This window comes from Marmota flaviventris, chromosome 15, assembly GCF_047511675.1.
Source record: "Marmota flaviventris isolate mMarFla1 chromosome 15, mMarFla1.hap1, whole genome shotgun sequence".
NCBI classification, from domain to species: Eukaryota; Metazoa; Chordata; class Mammalia; order Rodentia; family Sciuridae; genus Marmota; species Marmota flaviventris.
Window position 1 is genome coordinate 47,564,469 of NC_092512.1, and position 12,603 is coordinate 47,577,071.

At 33.4% G+C, this 12,603-nt stretch overlaps 1 protein-coding gene across 1 annotated transcript in view; it reads right to left on the minus strand.

Annotated features, from left to right (window-relative positions):
• The window catches only part of Cnbd1 (cyclic nucleotide binding domain containing 1), a 429,741-nt gene that overhangs the window by 49,888 nt on the left and 367,250 nt on the right, over positions 1-12,603 (minus strand). The window lies entirely within an intron of this gene.

Consider the following 12,603-nt stretch of genomic DNA (forward strand, 5'->3'; position numbering starts at 1 on the left):
AAAAAATTTTCTATTCAGCAAATTTTCAATCTAAAATTTAAAAATGAATCTACTGTGATTTCCTGGGGCTATTGTGTGTACTGTGAATATAAAGTGTTTAGCAAATATTTAGGACCTAGTAAGTGCTCAGTAAATCATCACTGTTATTACTCTTAAAAATGCAACTACATTTTTGGTCTTACTAAGATTCATCTGTTTTTCTTGAATATATGATCGCCAGATTGCTACAGATCTTTGGTTAATTTGCAATGAACTGAAAAAGTTTATTCTTACAATTTTTTCCAGTGTTCTTAATAATTTTCTAGAATAGAGAATATTTGGAGGTACTTACTCTACCATTGTTGCTGGTGGTAGCTTCCTACCTATTATTTATTACCTAGTGTATCCTGAAGACATCTATTGCATCTCTTTTTAGAATTGTGGATTTATGGATATTAGTTCATGATTTTGTCAAATTTTTCTTTATTTCTTTTGAAGCTGTACTGTTAAGAATACAAATATATAGTTGTTATAGCATTGAAAGAACATTGTTATAATTAAAAAGTGTTCAACTTATCTCTAGTAAAGCTATTTCCCCTGAAATATTATTTAAATTTTTGTATGGAAGTACAAATCATGTGTATAAACTATTTTTTGTTATTGTTCACTTGAAAAATATTCAGTGCTTTTTCTATCTTCAGTAGTTTATGTAATATATTATAAGCAGTATGTAGTTGGATTTTATCTTTTATTTTACCATTTTCTTTGTTTTTCACCCATGTTATTTTCCTTGTTTTTCTCATTTACAATCTTTTTATTATTCTTTTTTCAGTTAATTAACTGCATACATATATACGTACTCCTACTATTTTTAAAAATTAGCACTATTCTTATCAAACTGATTAATATTTGGTAATTTAATCACTTCCTAGAATATTATATTTCCATTTACTCATCTAAAAAACTTATGTTATCTAGTTTTTACAGCTTTTTTTGCAGGAAGTTTATCGAAATAACTCAGTTCTTCATGAAAACCAACAGAACTGTGACAGGGATCTAAACTGCTCACCAATGCTGCCTTAAAGTGAAGAACAGAGACAGAAATGAAAATGCAAAGAAAAAGTTTTAGGAATTGCAACAGCTGGTCACTGACACAGCTTTATTCAACACACACAGGAACAAAGGATAATGGCGTGTCAAGGTGAGGCTCTAGGAATAAAGAGATTGCACATCTTTGTTTGGCAAGTGCTCTTTTGAAAAGGACATCTACAACTTCACCAATATAGAAAACATCAGGACCCTAAAACAGGACAATTTAAGGCTAATTGGAGTTGCAACCTATGGCCATGCCAGATCCCATGAGGCAGAGGTTCTCACAGTGCTCTTCCCCACCAGTAGCATCAGTAACTTGGAATCTCCTTAGAAATTACAAATTCTTGGACCTCAACCCAGATGTACTGAATCAGAAAGTGTATGCATGGGGAGCAGTCTTTGATATACTCTCAGAAAATTTTGTGTTCCTGGACGGAACTGCACTGTAGAGAAAAATAATGCCTCATACTTTAAATGTAAATACCTGTGTGAGAGAGGGTCTCCTGGTTGTGCTCAGACCCCGCATATAGCAGAGAGGGCTAGCTGCCCCTCACATTGCTCCTCACCTGCAGGGGTCACAAGGCACCCAACAGGCCTCACTCACCATGACTATCTTAAGTGCTTTGTTGCTGGAGGAAATAGATCAGCAGTATCTTGGTCTCCAGGTTCAAGAGCTGAGAGGGACAACCAGTTCCATATCACACCTACAAGTCATTTGGTAAACTACACCTTTTGAAGTTCTGTATGCATTATAAATAGATTCTTCACTCAGTATTTCCCATTCAGCTTGCTAAACAGAATTAAAACACTGAGCATTAAATTTTACAGAAAACACTTTGAGTATTTTTACCTTAGATTTAAAGAAGCAGCAATAATTTTGAAACAACCTGAATTCAAGAAAAATAAATAACAATGATAATCAGTAATGATTACTAAATTAACAGCTGTTCTAATAATACCATATGATAAAATTATATAAGGTATAGTATTACTAGCATGTCTGCAGAGACCCGTATTTTCCTAATCTTCTTAACACATATACACAGTATACATTAATTTTCAAGTGTGCACATGACAGACATATTAAAATAGAATAGCAAGAACAAAAAAATACAGAAGATAGGAGAAAGTCTGACCATTAGGCAAATGTAATAACAGCATGAACATTTATACCCACAGTGGTTAAGCTGTTTAGTTTCACCAATTAAAAGTCAAAAGTTTTAATTGAATTAGAGTACAAAATCCAGAAAGGTAAATACCTAAAACAAAATAACTCTAAGTATTTAAAATAAAAAATAAAACAATCTTTCTGAATGAAGATTTGAATCATTTCAAAATGCAGCAGTAGAAATTTTAAAATAGGAAGAAATACTAATGTGAAAATATAGTGCCTACTACTATAGTAAGAAGATTACATTTTCTTCATATTTTATACCATAAGGAAGTTTAGCCTCATCTGCAATTGGAAAATAATTAGTTGAACAGGGAATGTATGGGTGTGTGTCTTTCAAAGTATCAGAACACAGGCATGTCTTAGTAGAATAACTTGCGTATGAGAAGCACATCTCTTTTAATCTAACATTTGCAAAGCAAATCCTAGGCATCCTGGTGATATCTTGACAGTTTTACAGTTCTGGCTTTGTTAATTTTTTAGTTTGCTTTGAACATAGATGTCACTGTAGCCCAGATATAATATTTAGACGGGACTTGTACACTATCACATGGTGTATGTGATTGGGATAGTCTATTTATTATTTTAGATGTTGTGTATAAAAAAATGAACCACATTTTCAAAACTTACCTAAACAGACAAAACAATGGATAAAAGCTTCTCAGTTTGAGCTAAAAAGGCTTCTCTGGTTGCTTAAATTTTTCCTGAACATTTTAGTATTTCACTTTTTAATTTTTTTTTATTTTTATTTTTTTTATATATACATGAAAGTAGAGTTTATGCCACATACATAGAGTATAAGTTCTCCTAATTCCTCTGGTAATGCATGATATGGAGTTATACTGGTCGTGTATTCATATATGAACATAGGAAAGTTATTGCTGATTCATTCTACTATCTTTCCTAATCTTCTCTCTCCTCTCCCTTCCCTTCATCCCCCTTTGTCTAACCGAATGAACTTCTAGGTTCATTTTAGTATTTCAAATCTAAGATATTAAAGTCATCTCTGTTTAGCAGTAAAGGGTATATATATTCAAAAAGTACTAAATAAATGTGTCAAAGTAATCCACAGAAAAGCTTATTTGGTTGCAACAGTGTTAAGAAATTTTCAAATCTTTTCCCTATGTAATCAAAATACCTCCTTTAAAAAAATGCATGTTGTTTAAAAATAATATTGTTCACAGCTGTACTTCATGGTCTCATCTAAGTGATTTTGGAAAAATAATATTTTTAATGTCATTAAGGCAGCACTTACTACATCATTGCTATGGCTGTCTTAATGAAAAACATCCATAAATTTACAGGAAATACTTCAGTACACATAATTTAGTGGGAATTCAGGAAACATTCAAGAATATAATACAATGATTGTAAGAGTTGGCATAAAATATCCTAAAAATAACATGATAATTTAGTGTGATTAACACAAACTCACTAAAAATTCTGAAGAATTTCTACCATATAATTTCAAGAAATCTACTTCCAATATGTGTCTTATTATTTATTGTTCATTTGTTAATACATTTCTAAAGAACAGCTTATTTGTTTGGTTAAAAATTTTCTATAAGTGCTTATTCACATAATCTCAATAAATCTACTTATAATATATAAAGCTTATTGTTTCCTGTTTATTTATTAATATGTACAGAAGGAACAGCTTATTTGGTTTCAATAACCTTTAGAAAGAGTTTTTATTAAATCATATATGTGTAAACAAAATAAAGATCTATTTAAAGTATTTAAAAAATAACTTCAAGCTAATTTCTGCCATCAAGTACAATGTAAGATCATACCTGCAGCATATGGATTCATATAATAAATGTTGTCTTTAGTGAATAAATATGTTTAACTCATGTGTTCCTTTTAAAATGCATTGTAAATTTAGCATTATTAACACAAACTCACTAAAAATGTTATTGAATTTATAGAATGTTTCTTCTACTAGGTATTTTGTCAATAAAGTCATCAATAATAATATACTTTAGATGTCTATGAATAATTTTCATTTTAAAAAAGTTTCTCCATATGTGAACAAGTATTGGACTCAATGGTTTAGATAATATACTGGGATACAGATAATTATATGAATGGTCTTGTAAATTTCCTCTTGATTGAATGATTATCTAATTAAGAGAAGATATATTTCAAATGATTCAAGCAATCAAAACAGTGTCTGTAGATTGATGAAACCTAAAACAAGATTTCCAGTTCAAGCTTCACAGAGAAATATATTAAGACAGATGCAAGAGCGCTGGGATTTCAACTTGTCATTGGATGATCGATTTCCCCAAACTCTCTAAGCATTATCAAATCAGATAATTGAGGTTTACCACACCTAAATTTTTCACTGCTGAGATAAATATCAATAATTCTTATGTTTATAAGATGGATTGCAATAGAATCCGAGATGATTTCAGAATCTCCGGACACATTGGCCACAGAATATTTAACATGGGCTTTCCTTCTGCTATTGGCATCATTACTCAGGTTTCATGCCAAAGAAATACTCATATCTTAGGGATGGAATTTCCAAGAGTTGCACAGCATGAGCAATGATACGCCTTGTTTGCTCTATTCTTTCCATGTGTTAGTGTCTCACGCTGTCACCTTACAGTCATTTACTGGTTTTGGTACTTCACAAAAATCAAAGAAAAGTAGTGACCTTGTCTCAGGCAATAACAAATCACTAATGATTTATTGCTAAATAGAGGCCATATGAATTTGTGATGTTGTAACAGAATCAAAGAAAATGGTTACATCTTAAGAACTTATAGTTTTCTATTGAGAATATTACTCTTAGAGCATTCTACTGTTATCTAATCCTTTCGATGTAAATAATACTAGCTATAATAATGCTGCTAATTGCCAAGAAGTTTCCATATACTATTTCTAATCCACAAAATACATTTTGTAGTAAAATGTTACTGCCATATTATTGCTTAAAAAATACTAGGGCTTATATAGATTAGAAACTTGCCTTAAAAAATGTCACATAGCTCTTAAGTGTGATTTTTCACTCAAATATTTCCCAACCCAAAGTCTGCTTTTTATATCTATTATCTCGACTCTGGAACAATGGGTGAGTACATTAAATTTTGCATGTAGATCTTGAGACAGAATAATCCGTTTACATTCTAAAAGTATGAAAATGATTAATTTTTCCCTCAACTCAGCATGGATATGTGTGATAGCAGTTTATGACTCAGAAATTCTTTCCTGCTTTTTCTCAGATATAGCTCATCAGGTTGTGATCAAAACAATCACCAAAAGTGAGTCGGTGGAACTCTAGACAAATACATACATATGTATAAATGAAGCAAAGAGGCATTTAAAAATGTAGTTCCATCCCATTTCAGAAAGTTCTGGAAAAATATTGATGCCTGCAGAGAAAGATTCAATAAAAAAAGATGACCTATTAGTAACAGAAGATTTAGCTATTAAATCAAATGGCAGACATTTGTTACTGTTCTTACATACTGGAAAGAGAACATCTGGATTTCTATCTTTCAAACAAATATACAGGCAGGCCAAAACATACAGAAATATACATATAGTGCAGTACATACTACAGACTCATTTTTTCAAATGGGGCATAAATTAACAAAAGTACCAAATCTAATAAGCAACAAATTTAGGGCTATTTTTAAATCCAGTATGAGCTATATTAATTGATGTCAAGAAAGTTGCTGTAACAAGAATAACTAGTTCTGGCAAATAATTTCAATATGATAAATCTCACCCTGTAAGGACTGGAGTGAAAGTTGGAGGGGTGGGATGCAATATTAATTTTTTGTCAAAAATAATAAGAAAACAGGGTAAAATATGGGCAGTTAAAGACAGGGGGAAAAAATTAAGTCCAAAGTACCAACTGAGGTAACTCAGCAGTGGTGAAAAGTGATGAGCAAACCATTTCTGAATTGTAGCAGTTTGTTAGATAACACAAAATCACTAAGTCAATATTGTGTGAACCATGAAAAAGCTGCTTCAACTTTTGAACTCACCCCTGCTTTCATACCCCTGCCCCCTGCTCAGATTGAATCTCCTCTACTTCCTGACATAACTTCCATCAGTGTCCTCCCTGCTGTGTTCTTCTTCCCTCTTGATCTAATGCCCTCCCTGCTTCTTCTGGCCTTTTGTCAGACAGTTCTCTGCTGGATCTGTCCTCAGAATGCTGGCACCAATCCACTCTCTAATAAGGCCCTTGGTTGACCTAGACATCTAAAATATAAACTAAAAGAAACATATTGTCAATAAATCATGGTCATTTACTGCTGAAACGGTACTATTTGTACTATAAGTAAATCACATTGTGGGGGGAGAGTAGTTTATAGAGACTTGATCTGGTCCCCTAATCACTATGGACAACAAATTCTTCGTTAGGTGAAATGCATCCAAGGATCCAGAAATGTGAAAACACAAAGACTTTGTGTTGCAGCATGTAAGAGACACACTGAAAATTGTGGTCAATTTACTTGGATTTACTTAGAAAACACCTCATCTCTAGCTCTCTAGTCATTATAGTTAGAGTACATATAATGATTTTTAAAAGTAACATTTCCCTTTAGTAAATACCTACTTGGCTCAAGGCAAGAATAAGAATACAGAACATTGAGCCACACTTTATATATGGGAAAATCTAACCAGAGGAAGTAAAACAATATTTCATAAATTTCAAAGAAAACCTAAGTACATTTGATTCAAAATTTGTTTCTTTTTTTCCTTCTATAATCATAACAGTCATATAATTAAGGAATAGAATTGTAAGAAGAAATCCAAGATACGACAATTTATCTAGGGTAATTCAGCAAGCTTAAGTAGGAAATAGAGATTACACTTTTCTCATTTGGCCATATCCTTTTTCCCTTCCTTCCACAGGAAGTGATGTGTATTTCACATGTCATTGCCTGTAGAGTTGGATACAACATTCTGAGAGAAATAAAATTAACTGCTGTGCAAAGAAGGGGTACAGCCAAACCTCATGCCCACCAGTAGAAATGTTTGATGATGGATCCTATGCTATATTTTTGAAAAGTACTTTGACAAAACATTAACAGAATGGTGTTCTTAAAAATTACATCAATGTGCTTTTATATTTTCAATGTTTTAAGATCATTGTGATAGTCCATATTGGGGATTCTGATACCATTTTTTAGTATGAGGCAACTAAAAATGTCATTTAATAAGAAAGCAATTTAAATTCACCTCAGTTTGTTGATTTGGATTTCTCCTTAGCTGAACTTCATAAAGTACATAAATGAATGCTCTATTTTGAGAGACAACACAATCACATTATATAAACATTACTTTAGCAAGTGCGTGTGCATGTACAGTAATAGCTCTCTTCTTCAATATTTATTCTCTGAACTACTTTGAACTACTGTAATAGGCTCCACTAGATGGCTTTGCTTCCATCTTGTGTTTTTCATTTTCATTCTTTGTTCTATTCCATAAGTATCTGAATGCCAATCCTTCCATGTTGGTTTTCTAAAATATTTTGATGGCACTATATTTCCAAGTGGATGAGCATTAGCAAATATTTAACAAAGAATAAGACATTCTCTGTGATTTGACCCTTATTAATTTTTCTGGTCCATCATAATATGATCTGTATCACAGATTGCAAAACAGAAAACAACGAACAAATTTGATACTCCCAGCTCACTGATAACATTTTGCTTCTGTGCCTTTGCCCATGCTAGGTCCTTATGTCCATTTGTTGCTTTAAATAGGAGTTAAAAAATATCTAACCCAAACTTCCTTAAATAGTAGGAAATGTATTGGTGTATATTAATCCAGAGACTGTGTAGTTTTTAAGATTTGTTGGTTTAGTACTGTGTGTTTTGTAAGAGTGAAAAAGAGTGCTGTCTGAAAGAGTTGAAATTAATTAGTCAGAATTAGGTCACATACCCTTTTCCTAAGGCAATTATTACAAAGAAAGACAGGGCATGTAGACCATTCAGGCCTACCTGCTAGTCCAAGTTCAACTGTCAGATGATATGTATGTTCTTTAATTTGAAAAAGTTAGTATCTTATATTAGCAGCCAAAGTTAGCACAGCTTCTTTCCCATATATAAACTTTGAAAATATCCATTCTTCACTTAAACTTTTTAACCTCTTACCAAACAGGAGACAAGTTGAGTCACTACATCTAGTTCAAAGGCCAGGTAGATACTGTTGTGATATCTGTCAAGTTTGGAGGCAGACCCTCACAGCACAGCAAGCTGTCTGAAATATGCATTCTTGGCTAAAGAATAGGAAAATAATGACAATGACAACAACAAAATAACATCCAAAAGAGAAAAAAAAAACATGGAAAATAATGCAGAATATTTCACAGGACATACACGTATTGGACTCTCTTGGTCTAGCTTCCTGGCGTCTGTGATGAACATCCTGTTCTGTTCTCCTCTGTGGCCATATCTGGAACAGGCACCATGAAGCTTTCCCACTCAGAAGAGCTCAAAGCTTTACCAGGTTTCTTCATTGTAGTGTAAATTTAGGGAACTGGGAATGGTGTTAAGATGAAATATCCCAGGTTTTTGACTGGGACATGTATATTTATTCCAATGTAGTAATGTTAAAACTTTAATGGACGTCCAATATATTTGCTATGAGTTTATTTTGTTGGCTAGTAAACACATGAGATCACATTTATTCTTGGTTTTGGAGGTAGGAATTCCTGTTGCCTTGCTGCAAGTCTTGGTGCACTAACTATTCCTGAGGTCACAAACTAATGGTTTTAAATTGAGATAAATCAAAACCTGGAGTATCCTCCAGGCTATATTCCAGAGACTTCTTCAAATAGAGAGAAACTTCTCTCTACTAGAAAAATTACTTAGGAAACTTTTTCAAAAAACAACCTTCTAACCACTGTCTAAGATAAATTAATTAAATAAGAATTTCAGGGGCTGGGAATAGTCAGTCAGTTGGTATCTTCTAATCATTATTTTTTAATAAGCAATATGCTGCCAAACCTGAAACCACTGTCTTACCCAGATATTTGCAAGAGGTGTAAGAATACAGATTTATATTTTGCCTAATCTTATTCTGTAAGAATTCTTCTACCTCTCCTCCTCAGAATATCATAGCTTAAGTTTGGATTTTAATATATTTTCTATAATGCAAAGAATTAAATTATTAATCTTTCAGTCAATTTGTGTGGAAACGCATTGACTGTAAAAATTATCTTTTTTTATTTCTTATGTCGTTAGAAACTTAAAACTTGTTTCTTTTTTGAAAACATGTAATGATAGATGTAAGAATTAATCCACACACTGCAATATTCTGATATTTTTCTAAGAAGTCCCTTAAGATATTCCTTTTATTTTAAACATACAAGTCATAAATTAACCAAATACTGTATTTTTGTTTGTTTTCTTCCATTTTCTACCCAGGAATAATTCATTCATTCAGCAACTCGGTTCTACATGTTAGGGTGTATCAATTTCAGAAATTTAGTCCTTTTACCAGATTCTTCCATGTTATCCTGAGCTGGAAACCAAAGAAATTAAATCTGATTCACTTAAACAGAAAAGAACGAGTAATTCTTAGCTCACAAATTTTACGAGAATCCTGGACAATTAGTCTAAGGCAGAAGTAAAGGGAAGTAAGGCCCAACCAGGATCTCACCACAAAATGACCTACATAATAAGGTGATATCACTGGTTCCAGGACCACTGATCATTCATCTGTGATGTAGGCAATGTGTTTTTGGAGGTTCTATGTTTCCCCTTCCAATGTATTTGATTATATCTCTTAGCTTGTAGGTAAAAACAGGCTTCTTCTTATAAAAATGTATCTGGAAAAGGCCTGATGTAAATAATTTTATCCATGGTTCTGAGTTACTCTAGTTCAGGTGAACTAGTTAAAATATGGAAATACTTCCTCACCAGTTGAGTTTAATAATCATTGTCAAAGCACTCAAAGCATCCCATATTGTACATGGGCAGTATGTGAGGTCCATCCAGCTCAAGGCTGAGCCTCCTCAGGACTAGTACTTATGTAGCAGCTGTTTTAAAATGCTCCTTTCTGAATTTCTGTATTTCATATTTATATGTAAAAGAAATGTATCAGTAGTAACAAAAATATACATTTTCTATTGAATTTTCTGATGTTAAACTGATAGATAACTAAAATTAATACACGAAAAGAGGAATATAGATTCCCATTATAATAAAATATATAGATGTAAAAAATAATTTTATTTTTATATCATTAAATACCAGTGGGAAATATCTCCTTGATTCAATTAAAGAATCAAGTAAGAAAGACTAACAATCTCTTTGACACGTAGAAAAAAATATCCCAATGAAGAAATATTTTATCTTCACAAGAAAATAAACGAGTCTAAAAGTTGAAGTGGTAAAATGTGTATGTCTGTTTTGGATTTACTGTTTCTCTTAGTCTGAAAAGAATATTAACAATAGAATTACAGCCCAATAAGTCACAGGAGAAACTTTTAAGGATGGCATATAGAAGCCTTAGGCAAAATGTGTTTACTACCTCATATACTGAGCATAGATGACATGGAGAATTTAAACTTCTAAGACAGAGGAATTATATCCAACAAAATCTGTACCTAAGTGTGTAAATGTATCCAGAAGATATATAGGAAAATATAAAAACACTTCAAATCCATTAATGTAACAGGAGAATACCTGCAGGAAGATGATTGCCTATGACACAGATATAATCCAGACCATAATGTAATTAAGCATGCTGACAACCCAAAAACTTAGAGAGAATTGATGGTCAGAGCTTAAGGATCCATTTAAACTGATAGTAGAATTGGATGACAGAGAGAAGATGGCAGATGAGAGGAAGGGTGCATTCCCCAGCAGTTCTTCAGCTCAGAATTTCTAAAGTGGGACAAGTGCTCCTCATGAGGTGGACGACTAAGGGAATTCACTGACATCCAATATTGAACAGCAAATTAATTATAGAGATATGGAAAATCAGAAATTTTGAACATAATATCTTAAGAGACACACTAGCATGGCTCGCAGTGAAGTGAGCACTACCATCTCACTGCCAAAGGGAAGGAAAGCACAGCAAGTAAAATTGGCTTAGGAACCTGTGAAACAGAGAGGGGGACTGATCTTAATTGACCCAGAGACCATGGGGGAAGTTACAGGGTAAAAAGGGATTCAAATCACTGGGCCAACACATGGAGAGTCTCATGGGTATCCAAGTTACGATGGTGGGAACTATTTGGGGGTGGCGGTGTGGCAGCAAGAAGAGGTTAGAGATTGTGAACTCATGAAGGGAGTGTCCAGTTTGACCCAGCAGTCACCTGTTTTGGGGTCCAGAGTGTGCCTGGACCAGCACTATTTAAACCGGTGTAGAGAGGACTTTGTCAGGGGTAGTATAGGCTGGGGATATCAAAGACAGAGAGTCCCCTTTATTGCTGATGCTCCATAAAAACATGTGAAAAGACTCCAGTAATGGATCAAACAGGTGCCTTTGCACTCAGGTATAATCCTCAGTAATTCACATTCCTGGGGGTGGAATATGTGAAGTCTATTAAGGTTTAGACAACTCACTCTGCAAGTAGAATTTTGGGGAGGCCCCTGAGACCCAGATATTCAGCAAAATTTGCATCTACCCAGCAACAGGAGGTATGGATCAAATCTCAAATATCCACTTACAGAGTTCCCAAGGTCAGCCAAGATCAAACCCCAGTTACTAGAATTTCCAAATCTGAAACAATCCCACTACAGGAGTATACCCCTTGGCAGCTCTCCCCAGTCTATACCATCCTGTACTGGTAAACAGGAAGTTGAGAGCTTTCTGGTCTTAATAGCTGACAGCTTGGTAATAAACACAATGACATGGAACTTAACAGCATCCAATCCAGCAACAAATATTACAAAACCCAAAAATAAATACAAAGAATGGCACAAAAGCATAAGCAATGGATATTCACCCTTGTCACCAGTTTTGACAGCTTCAGTGGAAACAATCTCTTTATTTCTCATTAGGAATTTGGTTTTTTTTCTTATTATTCAAAGAAACTGAACAGGCACTTCACAAAAGAAATACCAATGGTCAAAAAATATGAAAAAAAAAAAAAACATTTAACATTGCTAGAGAAATGCAAATTAAAACCACACTGAGATTCTATCTTTATTCCAAGAATACAAGTAACAATAAGAGTTGGCAAGGATGTGGGGAAAAAGGTAAACTCAACCGTTCTGGAAAACAATATGGAGATTCCTCAGAGTTAAACATGGAATAGAATCACCATTTGACCCAGTTATCCTACTCCTCGGTTTATACCCAAAGGACTAAAAATCAGCATACTATAATGATGCAACCACATCAATGTTTACAGCAATTCAATTCATAGTAGCTAAACTACA